Genomic DNA, 12,628 nt, shown 5'->3' with positions numbered 1-12,628 from the left:
CTATAAAATGCAGTGATATCCCACAGTAAATATTTTTCTTGCAGCAATAAGCAGGAAACATTTCCTCACATTCTTCTCCTCTGGCTTTTTGGCAGGTTTTCTCACTGTTGCTGAGGACATTGCTCTGCATGTGGTCCCACAGCTTCCATTTCTTCTCATATTAATACAAATTAAAATCATCATCAGAATGTCACAAGCAGGATGTCGTTTTCCTTAAGGAAAAACCAGGAAGCTAAAAATATTCCTTTGGATACAGTGCTCTCATCACATACATGTTCTGATTGCAGAGCTCTCCCCACAACTGCTCAGCAGCATCAGAGGCTGGTGGGAATAAAATCCCCTCCAGGAACTCCCAGAATAGCTGGGATTTCATTCTAGTTTTATCCAGTCCAATCCCCCAGACTCCACGTGGGCTTTGGCATGTTTTATATAAATAATATCAACTCTGCCCTTTGCAGGCAATTCCACAAGTGCAGACTCCAGAGGCTGCCCCCTTTCCCTCTCCTTCCCTATCCCACTGAAACCCACCACAGACTGCAAGGAGCACTTTTCTTTTTAATACTGAGAAGGGGAAAAAAACAAACAAAAAACCACCCCAAAACAAAACTTCACAAGTAAGACCTGTTGGGGCTACAAAAATCCAGCATCCAAATTTAGATGCTCTGAACATCTCCGCCTGAATTCCTGCTGGGGTTGGGTTTGCCCCCCCCACTCTATACTATCCAAGAAGAATTTCCCTCTCTGCATTTGTGGTTCTTAAGGCTGTATCCTCACTCCCACTCAGCACGTGGTAATTTTTGCAAAGTGTTGAACATGCAGAAAAATTGAGAGTTTTGTCATAACTCAATTAAAAAAAAAAAAGTCACTTTTCTGCCAGACTCGTGTCCCTCCCTCGCCTTTCAAACAGACAATTGCCACGTAATAACTTCCTTTTTTAGCATCTTACACCACTTGATCTCATTATAAATTTAAGCAAAGCTTTTGCTCTTATTACAGATCTAGGCAAAGGTTTTTCTGAACTGTCCGTTTTTGACAATCACGTGTAATTTCATTGTAATGTATTGTTATATTTGAAAACATATAATTAAAAATTTTAGGCAATTGGAAATCGATGATAATAATAAAAATCCCTCCACCTCCCAAGAAGAGTCATCCTCCAGAGCATTTCACCTCCCTTCTGCTCCCCAACGGCAGCGGTGTCACAGGGCAGCATCCAGCAGCACAGCACAGCTGTGACAGCCACCACCTGGCCACCCACAAATAAATACATTAAGCCACTTGCCTGTCTATTTGAAGACAGAAATGTTGCTGTGAAATGCTCAGCATCTCGTCTGTGACAAATCTAAAAAGCTTTCCCTGCTCCTTCCGAGCCGGGGCCAAAATAAAACGGGCGCGTGGCGGCTGAGGGTTATCTTGGGAAGATGCCCACAAAAGGCTGCTCCTTCCTCAGGGGGTTATATTTGATCTGCTCCCAAAGCTGTGGTTGGGGGGGGATTTGGGGCAGCCTGCCTTGAGATCCAGGCCTTTTCCTTCCTTGCCTTTGAATGTAATGAGCACAAAGAGCAAGAAGAAACTCACCTGAGATGTCAAAAATGGCTCTTCAAAATCAAGCAGGTGACAAAGCAGTTGGAGAACGACCATGCCCTGTTCCACATCCAGCAGCAGCAGCGCTCAGTGGGAGCTGGTCCCGAGCCAAGAGCAGCTCTATGATATCTGTACATAAGTTTCCAGCCCTGGCTGCAGGGAAAGCCGTGACCTCCCACCGCAACCTTGGGCTCCGGGTATAATTTTCCCACAAGTGACTCTTGCACGGGGCTGTTCTGACTTTTAAAACCCATCCAGAGCTGCTTTCCTCAAGTGGCCACACGTGCAGCTGCTCTGGGGTGGCATCTGCCACATGGCCAAGCGCTGGCACTGGGGTGGGGGGCCCAGCCTGACCCCGCAGCAGGGTTGTCCCCAAGGGTGGGGATCCCCCACTGCTCAGGGATGCTCATCATCCACCAGTGAGGATATTTTAGGACTCCAGAAACAACCCCCATTCCTCACTTTGCTCCTGCAGCCCAACTCCTGGACAACACAGTCATTAACTCCATTATTTTTGTTATTATTCTTTTATTACTTGGCCCCCATCCTGCCTTTCTAGGACACCATGTGGACTTCAGCTACTTTACAGGCACACTGAGAATATTTGACTTTTCGAGACCAGCCAGTGCCCTGGGACATCCCTGTCACGTGCTGGTCTGTGAAAGCCTTTTAACTTTTACATCTTTATATCAACATTTAGGTGTTTGAGCTTCAGTGTTTATTTTCTTACAGCAAAGCTTGCGTCCTCAGAGAACATCCTGTAGCTTCCTAGTCTTTATTTGGATTTCCACAGCATTTAAACAATAATAATGTAATTTCCCAGCAGAGCCGTTCACGTCAGTCTCCATGAGAAATGACTATACTGAATATCAAAGCTCTTTTCCTCTTCGATTTTGCCTTGTTTTGCAGCTATTTTTACCTCGTTTTCCTTAAGGTCTCTCTGCTTTCTAAATATGTTTCCAGTTTAAAATCCCAAGTTCAGCTTCCATGCCTTTTGCTTTTGGAAACTGCTGACCAGAGAAACCATTCAAAGATGATCCTCAGCTGCCTGAAAACTCCCCCAACACAGTTTTCCACCACATCTTCCTTAGAAACACAGTTTTTCTGATTAAACCCTTTTTGACAGAGACATAACACCACGTTCTGTTCGAACTGTCTTGGAGAAATAATTAAAACCCCACAGATTCACGAAGGCACCGTGAAATGTGCAACTTAAAAGTTCAGCCAACGCTGACTCTGGCAGGAAAATCAGATGTGTTTCAGGTCAAACAGGTTAAGGAAGGTTCATCTCAGTAGGTACAAATAGAGCAGGGATACGCTGCAGTTAAGGAATTGCTTTTCTTTTTTAATCTCGCAAATATATGGTGAAAAATCATAAACTCTTGATGCTATCAAGAGCATCTTGCACATAATGAGAGTATAAAAATTTTTGCAAGCTGGTTTTAAAAGCAGCGCTGTCCTTTTGGGTTTTATATTTATATATATATCTACTTAATTTATTCTTTTGACCTGGAGTCCAAAGCTGTGTTTATGGCCTGTTTTATACTTTCTGTCACAGCTGAAAACACCAGTTCAGTCAGAGATACCCAGCACTGATGGACCATCTGTACAACCCAGCTCAGTGCAGGGAGCAAAACCAACAAAACCGGGTGCCTTTGGAAAAATAGGAATTAATATTTTCCCTCTGGTTGATTTGCTCTGCATCTGAGCATTTAATGCTTCACCTGCTTCCCATATTGGAGCCTGAGAACAGCCAGATAAGCACGCTCTGCTCCCACCTTGTCCAGCAGCTGGGAGACAACACTGGGAAAAGACAGGAGAGTTGCTCTTCAGAGCCACTGTTTGCCACCCAGATAAAGCCGGGTTTATGAAAACATGAAGAAAAAAACCACCAAGGAGATGGGACAGGCTGTGTTGTTTCAGAAATCTGTTTTTTCTCCCTTTCCGAGCTCATTCCCGCAGGCAGAACAGCCTCTCGCCGGGACCGGAGCCGGGTGTGTCCGGCTGAACTGACCCTGGAGGCACCAGGGAGCTCGGGGCAGCTCGGCTGGGAGGGGGTTTCACAGCCAGCCTTCAGCCACTGCTCAAGGCTGGGTATAAAACCTCTTCATCCTCACCCCCAACCCCTCTCAAACCAGATCCTTCCAGAGAATAACTCCATCTAAGGCTCAGTGGAAACATCCACTGGGGGCATTCCCCATTTCCACCTTTCAGGTAATTACTTCTTCCCCCCCCCCTTGGATTGCTCTAATTCTATTTCCATAAGACCCAAGAGGAGCCAACCTAGTGGTAAATGCAGCATTCAGGCAGGGGTGGGAACTGAAACAGTTTCAGTGCTGATAAATAACAGGTAGAGTTATCAAATACCTGGAATATTTTTCCCTGTTTTATTATTTAGGACATTCCTGCAAGACCACTTTCAGAAACCCCGAGATCCTTGTGCAATTCAAGGTAAATAGAATTATTATCTGTGCTGTCTTATATACATCATCTTCAACAGCATACAAGTTTTGTCTGACATAAAGTGAGAAAGCCTGCTTACACATTAAAAAAAAATATCTGTGCTATTTCTGGAATATAATTACTTGTTGATTCCAGAAAAAGTAATAAAAAGGGTTTGTCGGGCAGAAGGAGATCCAGACCCAAAGGGAAATAAATTCCCTTTGCAAGGAAGGTTAGTTCAGCACAGCCCAGAGTGCCCAGAGGGAAAAAGGCTACTGGAAAAGAAAATAGAGGTCTAAGATGTGGCAGTCGAGTATTTCTGAGGAATTACAAGGAACCTCATCCCAGGGACTCCACTGAATTCTTCCAAGATTGATATTTCTTTAAAAATTTAACTTTTAGACGCATTAAACTGATCTAAAGTTACAGGAAATATACACTAAACTTTCACTGTGCTGCCAAGGTCTTCAAAAGTGCCAGGTGTGCCACGAGAAAGTGAGATGCCAACCTTCTTCATGGCTTTTACAGGGACTTTTGTGACATTTCTCACCTGTGAGGGCTGACAGTGATGTAGACAGGATTAAAAAAATCAACAAACAACAAAACCCAACCTGGAACATGACAGAAAATGAAACCCCGGCACTGGAGCTCTGACTTCACACCTGTGTTTGGCTCAGAGTTCAGGGTCTACAAGTCAGTCTGTGTTTCCTCCTGGACTGGTGATGGGGCAATTCAGGAGCAGTAAAATCTCTAGATATGGCATTAATTTCTTATAAATCAGCCCTCCCCCCACCTTAAAAAAACCTCCATAAGTTTTCCTGCTTGACATACAGAAAAATTCCATTAAAAAAAATTAAATTAAGCTACCACAACGTGCCACAAAGACCTTCTTGACAAAGAGGAAAAAAACTCAGAAGAATCAGAAAGATATAATCAACCAGGATTGATTAAAAAAAATTATCAACTGATTCACCCTTTCTCAAAAAATATATTCCGAAAAAATGCAATATTTCACCTTGAAACAGTCCCAACAGCTGAATCAACCCAGAAGGAATTTCAAGTTTCTCCATTCCACAGGGGGAATAAAAATAAATATAAACCACACACAATCATTCCAGTTGACCAAAAGTACACATTTTTTGCTTGCTGGCTGAACCAGAGAGCAAAGTTTTCCACCCAGCTCTGTCCTCGAGGGCAGGGTTTTGCAAGTGGAGGGGAGCTGGAGCCTTTTAATGATGAGTAAAGCAGCAGAGTGACTCCTGCTGCTGCTGCCTGCCCTGGCTCTGTTAAAAACCTCCCCTGGAGCAGCAGCAGATCCTGGCACGCTTTGGGATGAAATCAGTGGAGTTGGCCCCAGCCATCCTATAAAGTTATTCTGCTTTTTGCACCAAGGGGCTGTGGCACAGGAGTGCTCAGGACCCTGTCTGGTGCCTGCCCTGAAGCAGAGACACCCTGGAAATGATCCACAATTAGAGGGAGCTTGCTTGGCTGCTGATCCCGAATTTATGGGCTGGTCCGGGTCTGTTTAGATTATCCAGCTTTTTGGCAGGTAATTCCGTGGGGAATCAAAGTGGAGCAGCAGAAAGCACTTCCAGAAGTGGTCCCTGGGACTTCCCAAGCTCACAAGAGGGCCTGGGTTTCATCCCATCTCTCCCTGTGGATCCCACACCCCCCAGAGGGGGTCCAGGTACCCTTACCCTTGCAGGAGCTTGGAGCCCCACAGCTCCATCCACCACCTCAAGGGCAACTGGGAGCCCTTGGGCAGCCTGGCTGATGTCCAGGGTGTCCAAGGGACACAGCAGTGACTGACACCCCACCCTGGCCCTCAGCAACCCACCCCAGCCCTTCATGATGCGTGCAGGACAAGCCATGTCACCTACACAGAGACTGAGGGGACACAGCCAAGGGACAGGCCATTTCGCAGCAGGAAACCTCCAGCAAGGTCAGAGAAGGAGCCACCCAGCCTGTGAACATCCTTTGATCCACCTGTGAGCTTCTCATGACGGAACTGACTCCCGGAGGCCACGGATGGGACAAAACCCTGAGCTCCCCCCAGTGCAACACTTGGATCCTGCCACCTCCAGAGGTCCCTTGGGATGCTGTCACTTCCCAATTCCAAATCCCTGATGGAATCCAACGTAAGGAGAGGCACAGTGATGCCCCACCCCGTGCCAAAATGCCAGAGATATTTTCACTGCTTTCTAGAGCACCTGAATGTATTCCCATTGAAACCTCACTTTTTTTAGTGAACCACCAAAAAACTGAGGTCCCGGGGAGAATATTTCTTTAGCATTCATAAGTTAGACATGCGTTACATGGTACCTGAACACCTTTTTTGTAATTAAAACACACTTCTAACCAATCCCCAGGGCTATGCATTATCTCAACTGTGGTTTGTTGCTGGGCACTAAAAAGTCATCAGTGATTTCCAGCTGCAAAAAGTTTTGTGAGAACTTTGGCTGCTTTCAAAGGAGGGGGGGAATAAAAGCAGTACACTGCATAAGTGTTGCTAGTGAGGTTTGCCAGGAAGGGTGGACATCTCTTTTCCAGCAGCTGCAGCAGAAAGCCAGCCTGGAGCTGCCTGATAAAGCCACTTTTCCCATTGGAAAAATGACAGTTTTCCAAAGCTGAAACTTTCTCAAAGAAATGACAAAACTTCAGGGGAAATTGAGTCCAGGATGGTGTTGCAGCTCACAGCAAGAGCAGCCAGGAGATCTTGTAGGGTGGATGTCATTTCTATATATTTTAGTTTTTCTAGCAAGACTATCCCTCCCCTGGGCTCCCAAACCAGCAGGAATGAGATGCTGTGGCAAGTGCTGTGGTGGAGCCTGGATCACCCAAAACCGTGGCAGAAAGGAGAAGGTGCCTCCAACACTGTCCTCCCCAGAGCTACCTTAGATACCAGGAGGGAATTGTTCCCTGGGAGGGTGGGGAGGCCCTGGCACAGGTTGCCCAGAGAAGCTGTGGCTGCCCCTGGATCCCTGGAAGTGTCCAAGGCCAGGTTGGACAGGGCTTGGAGCAACCTGGGCTGGTGGGAGGTGTCCCTGCCCATGGCAGGGGGTGGGACCAGATGAACTTTAAGGTCCCTTCCAACCAAAACCATTCTGATTCTATTTCTGCTTTCCCCCTGCATCTCTCCATCCTCTTACTCCAGCTGGATGCTCCTGCCCATAGGACCATCCAGTATTTATCCCCAAGAGACAAAGAGTTTTCAGACACAGAGGTGTTACATGAAAAAACAGGGCTGAAAAGGCACTTTCTGGTGAGGGAGAAGCCAAGCTTTCAATTAACAAGTACATTTTGGGGCTTATGAGTTCAGACCTACACGTTAGACTTTACCAAATTCACCAGCCTCGGAGACCTACAGAAAAAAAGCCACAGACCCCAAAACACTTCTGAGATCCCCACAGCTTTGCCCCACTTGCCAACTGCAGTTGTTTTATATTTAAAGTGAACTTAGAGCAGAACCAACCTCGATCCCTGTCTCTCAGACCCAGCTTAGACGAGCTGGTAGGAATAGACTCTGGAGTGATGCTGTTTATTTTAAAGAAACACCATTTTTGCTGGGCCTGGAAACATCCGAAGGTTTAAGTTTGGCCACAGCTGAAAAGGGTTTGTTTAAAAACATTCCCTTCCCAATGGACACATTTCCCATACCTCCCTCTGCAGGGCAGCCTGCAGGAGGGTGCTGGCAGGGTACCAGCTGGCAGGGCTCATCTTCAGCAGCAAAGCAAACTGCAACACCCCAAAAGCTGTCAAGGTCCCAGAGTCATTTAAAAAAAAATAATAATAAAAGTGAAATAAATCCTTTAAAGGCCAAAAGACACCCCTTGCACCTATGCTGAAGTGACACAGGTCTGCTTAAACGACTATTTTTCCATTCTGTGATGTTAAATATTGACTCTGTCGGTGGTTAGTGGTCGCACAGCCAAAAATAAACACCACAGCCTTGCACCACAGGCCCCGTTTTGTTCGGATTTGGCCTAATGGAGGGGATCAGCCCAGCCACCCACCTGAACTCGGGACAGCTTGGCAGCCCCACTGAACTACAACACCGGGATTTTGCTGCCTGGATCCAAACCCAAACCCCCAGGGAACTCACATTTAGAGCAGGCAGAGGGGCCAAGCCTTGTGATTTGAGGCTGAACTACTTTTTGTAGCCTCCTGCAGAAGAAATGAGCCCTCCTGCTCCTGACCCAGGCTCCAGTGAGGTCTCCTACCCAACAACCCACCTCTACACCAGCCCCTGCCCCTTCCAGCTCAGGACCACCCATGATCAAACCCAACAGAGCAGAAAACACACCACCCAACAAACCACTGGGGAAAGGAAAAAGAGAGGGCAAAGAAGGACAAGACTTAGGGAAATATTGTAAGAAATACATGTCTTGACCAGCATCAGTTTGGGTTCTCAGCACCTTGAGGCTGCTGGACTGGTGGTATCCAAGTCTCCACCCCTGAGATGTCCATATTTCATGGGGCAATGGGGTCAGAGCAGCACTTCACACACAATTTGGCATCTCTACAATTTGCAGAGGTAATTTTTCCTGTACCTACCAGCTTGAGGAGTTCACCCATTCCCAGCTCCCTGCCTTCCTTCCCCAGTAATGCCCAGCACTTGGAGCAACCTGGGACAGTGGGAGGTGCCCTGCCCATGGCAGGGGGTGGAACTGGATGGTCTCTAATGTTCCTTCCAACCCAAACCAATTTGTGATTCTATTTCTCGATGAATTAATAAACCAGGGACACACAAAACCCCCATGAGGACATCAAAGCCTATCACAGCCATTACTTCATTCCTGGATCATTTGTAAGGGTTCTGTACCAGTTTTATCAACTTTTGTACTTGATGTACAATACCAGGACATCCCAAGTGCTTTTCTGCAATACCACAACATAATAAAGCACATCTTAATTCAATGTGCTACAGAAACACTTTTCAGAAGAAAGTTATTACATATATTAGAAAGGTACAATGAGTCCTGAACACACAACTCCCCTTTTAAGAGTGAATTGGGAAACATTCCACATATGTCTGCATTGACCAGGCTGACACAGGAGTTATGAAATGGTCTTTGATGAAAAGCACAAGTGGAAAAAAAGCAAAAGCCACATGGAAGGAAACAACATCCCAAAGTGTTTGCTCTTGCTCTCCCCAGGTGGCCAAAGCCCAGAAGAGGCAAAAGACTCAGCTCAGTGGTTAGGCCTGGCTTACAAGTGCCAACCTGCTGCTTAGAAAAATCTCATTTTCCTCTCTGGTCTCCAATGCCCAACAATGTCTTTTTATTTTTTAAAATGCATATTTATATATAAAATCCAATGCAAGATGCCTCCAAGCCTCATTCCCTCCATCTCTTCCACCTAAACTTGCCAGTATTTGGTACCTTTTTTCTTATCAATGCTCTTATATCCCAAGATCAATGCCACTTTTCCTGCCTCCTCTATTTTATGTGCATAGTTCACTATTTGCCCCCTCCAAAAAAAACTGGAGCAGTGGCATTGACCCCGTTTTCTTTACACCTGCACCCAATCCCTGGGATGTTTCCCTTCTACCACCAGCTTTCCCTTATCAGGTAGGATTTTGGACTGATGGCAACGCTGCCAACTGCTCCCAGCTAATCCCTGGCAGTCTGTGGCTCAGGGGGATGTTCTCCATCCCACAGGGCACCAGGAGAGAGCTGCAATAATTCATGACAAGTCTCGTGCTCCAAACAGACCAAAGTCACATCCAACGGCATAGAATTTACCCCTGGAAATTTCTTTTTCCTTCTGAGGGTTTATAACCACCTGGATAAATTTATGCTTCCCATTTTCCTTCCTTGGACACACCAACAAACCACTCTTGGTTTCCCAAAATCTCCCCGTGGCCGTTTCAAGCTCTGTTGTGTCACTCCGGTGTTTCCCCCTGTTTGAACCTGTGTCCTAAGACAAGATCCTGAGGAATCTCCCAGGATCCTGGAGTTACCCCTTGGTTAGATCCCAAGCATCTGGATCCATGAGCTGTTGAACAGCTTTATTTCAAGCAGTGCTCCAGAGCTGAACCAAACCCCCTTCTCCCCTGTATTAAATATAGGATATGTTGTAGGTGCCCACACACTGAGTTCATGCAGCCTTGTGCAGGGTAACTGTGCAAATCCTGCCTTTCCCACTTTTCCAGCCTTTTTCATATTATCTGTTCAGAAACAGAAAGAAGAAAAGGAAGTTTTTCTCCTGGACACACACAAGCCACAAAAAAGTGCTGCAAAATTACCACACTTTAAAGTGGGATTATTTGCTTTGTGAGCTTTGGTTTCAGCTGGGAGAGAGTTTTAAGTGTATTACTTTAACAAGTCCTAACAGCATTAGAGGATTTACTGTCAGTGATTTGCACAGGAAATCCAATTATTGCTTTTCACTTCTGTTTAGTGCAAACATTACTGTCAGAACATCTATGGCTTTAGAATGTACTCAAGGGCAAAACAAGAGCTGGAAGTGTCCAAGGCCAGGTTGGACAAAGCTTGGAGCAACCTGGGCCAGTGGAAGGTGTCCCTGCCCATGGCAGGGGTGGAACGAGATGATCTTTAAATTCCTTCCAACCCAAAGCACCCTATGATTCTATGCCATTTTGCAGAAAGGATTTTATTTTTTTAACCCACATTACATAAACCTTAAAACCCAAGACTTCAGCGTTTGCCTTCGTACATTCCTAGTTAACAGGAAAATTTTGTTTCATAAATTTATTACTTAGTCCTAAAGTGCCTGGCACTATTAGGCCCACAAAGAGACCTGTGTTTTCCTCAGACCAGGTGGAGAGGTCCTGCTTTCAGGATCAAGAAGCTGCACGAGCAGAAAGGGGCGTGTGGGAAGTCAGGAGGCACGTTGGAAAATTTTCACTACAACTAAAAGTAGCAGAATGTAACTTCCAGTAAAACTTCCCAAAGCATTTGGGTCTAATGGCACCTTTTGAAGAACTATTTGCCAAAGGGAAAGACAAGGCCAAGCAGGTACAGAATTGAAACATCACGAGGAGTCAAAAGCATTTTCATGAGCTGCATTGCCACCAGCTCAGGTTTTAAATCACTTTCCCGACACAGGTTTTAGAAACCAACAAGGAGCAGAGAAATTAGGAAGGAGGGCCCTTCATGCGCTTGGTGGCTCAGGGGCAGGAGGCTGGTTCTGCACCCTGATTACTCAGGCTGGTGTGGCCCCAGGGAGCAAGGCTGGGGCTACAAACCCACTATTGGCACTTCCATGATCCCCGTGAGAGGCACTTGCAGAAACCCATGGGACAGAAGAGGTTGTAACCACAGCAGGCTCAGGGACCACCTCACGATCACTGGACTCACAGGCAGTAGGAGAACATTTCTGGACCAGTGCAGTGTCAATATTTGATCAATACCCAAACATTAGCCTTGCACAAACACGGGTCGTATCAAACCACCGTCAACCAAAGGAGTGCTTATGACCACAGGTTTATCTCGAAGCCACAGACACACAAAACCCTTGTAATTTATTCTATTTTCTTTGGCAGTGGTACAATCCAACACCCTTTGGGTACAACACGTGCTGCTGCTTCTCCACAGCACCACCAAACCCAAAATGTCTCAGCCACAGCAAGGAAAAAGCGGCAACACGAGAGTCTAGAGACACCCAAGCCCCAGGGATGGGGCTACAGAAACCTCAATCATGCCCATTCTTTTTAAAAAAAGGTTTTTTTCACCTGATATCAGCTTTGGAATTAGGACCAGGTTGGTTTTATATCTATTAATATAAAAACACACAGGCTATTTACTCCACTATAAATTCCTTTTCAGTCTCTAGCAGGGTATGCTCAGGCTGCTGAAGCACAGGAGTGGTTCTTTGAAACCATTCAGAGTTAAACTGAATTGTTCCTAATTACGAGAGCACAGCAGCACTACAGCACACAGGTTTATTCTGGGGGAAAATGGAGCATAACGATGTTTATGCAGCTATGATGAGTTGTGATGGTGCTTAACACAATCTCATGGCTCTTTGTGCACACACACAACCCCTCCCAACGACCCATATGTGTCCCTCTAAGTCTGCAGGTGACCTGGGACAATTCAAAGGCCTTTTAGCACCATCCCATTTCTTCCCCCATTTCCAGCATGCCCTGCAGTGGCCACCACTCCTGGAGCACAGCATGGTCTGTCTGACCAGGGTATCTGCACCAAGCAGAGCAAACAGGACTCAGGAGGTGCCTTCAACCCCATCAAACGTGGGGGACACACTCATGTTGGAGCTGAACTATCCACACTCAAAACCGTCACCATTTTCATGTCTTTCTCAAGGCTGGAGAAGGCACATCAGCTCCATCCCAGCTCCACACCATAAAAGATGAGGTGAGGTCTCGTGGTCCTTAAAGCCCAGCCACCACCACCATGACTTACTGAGTTATGTGAAAAACACCCATAACCTCTGGGAACAAGGACTTACAGAGCAGGCTCCAGCACCATCTCCAGACACATGGATCCACAGGGCCTTCTTCCTCAGGTGCCCTCTCCACTCCAACAGACCAGTCTTTCGGAAGGCACATCCGTATCCATAGCTCCTCACCCTCCCAAAGGAAAAAGCTCAGGAGAGCCACTGCTTTCCATCCTCCTGC

This window comes from Lepidothrix coronata, unplaced genomic scaffold (genome assembly GCF_001604755.1).
Source record: "Lepidothrix coronata isolate B3197 unplaced genomic scaffold, Lepidothrix_coronata-1.0 Scaffold204, whole genome shotgun sequence".
NCBI classification, from domain to species: Eukaryota; Metazoa; Chordata; class Aves; order Passeriformes; family Pipridae; genus Lepidothrix; species Lepidothrix coronata.
The sequence above is the reverse complement of the archived record's forward strand: the minus strand, read 5'-3'. Positions refer to the sequence as shown.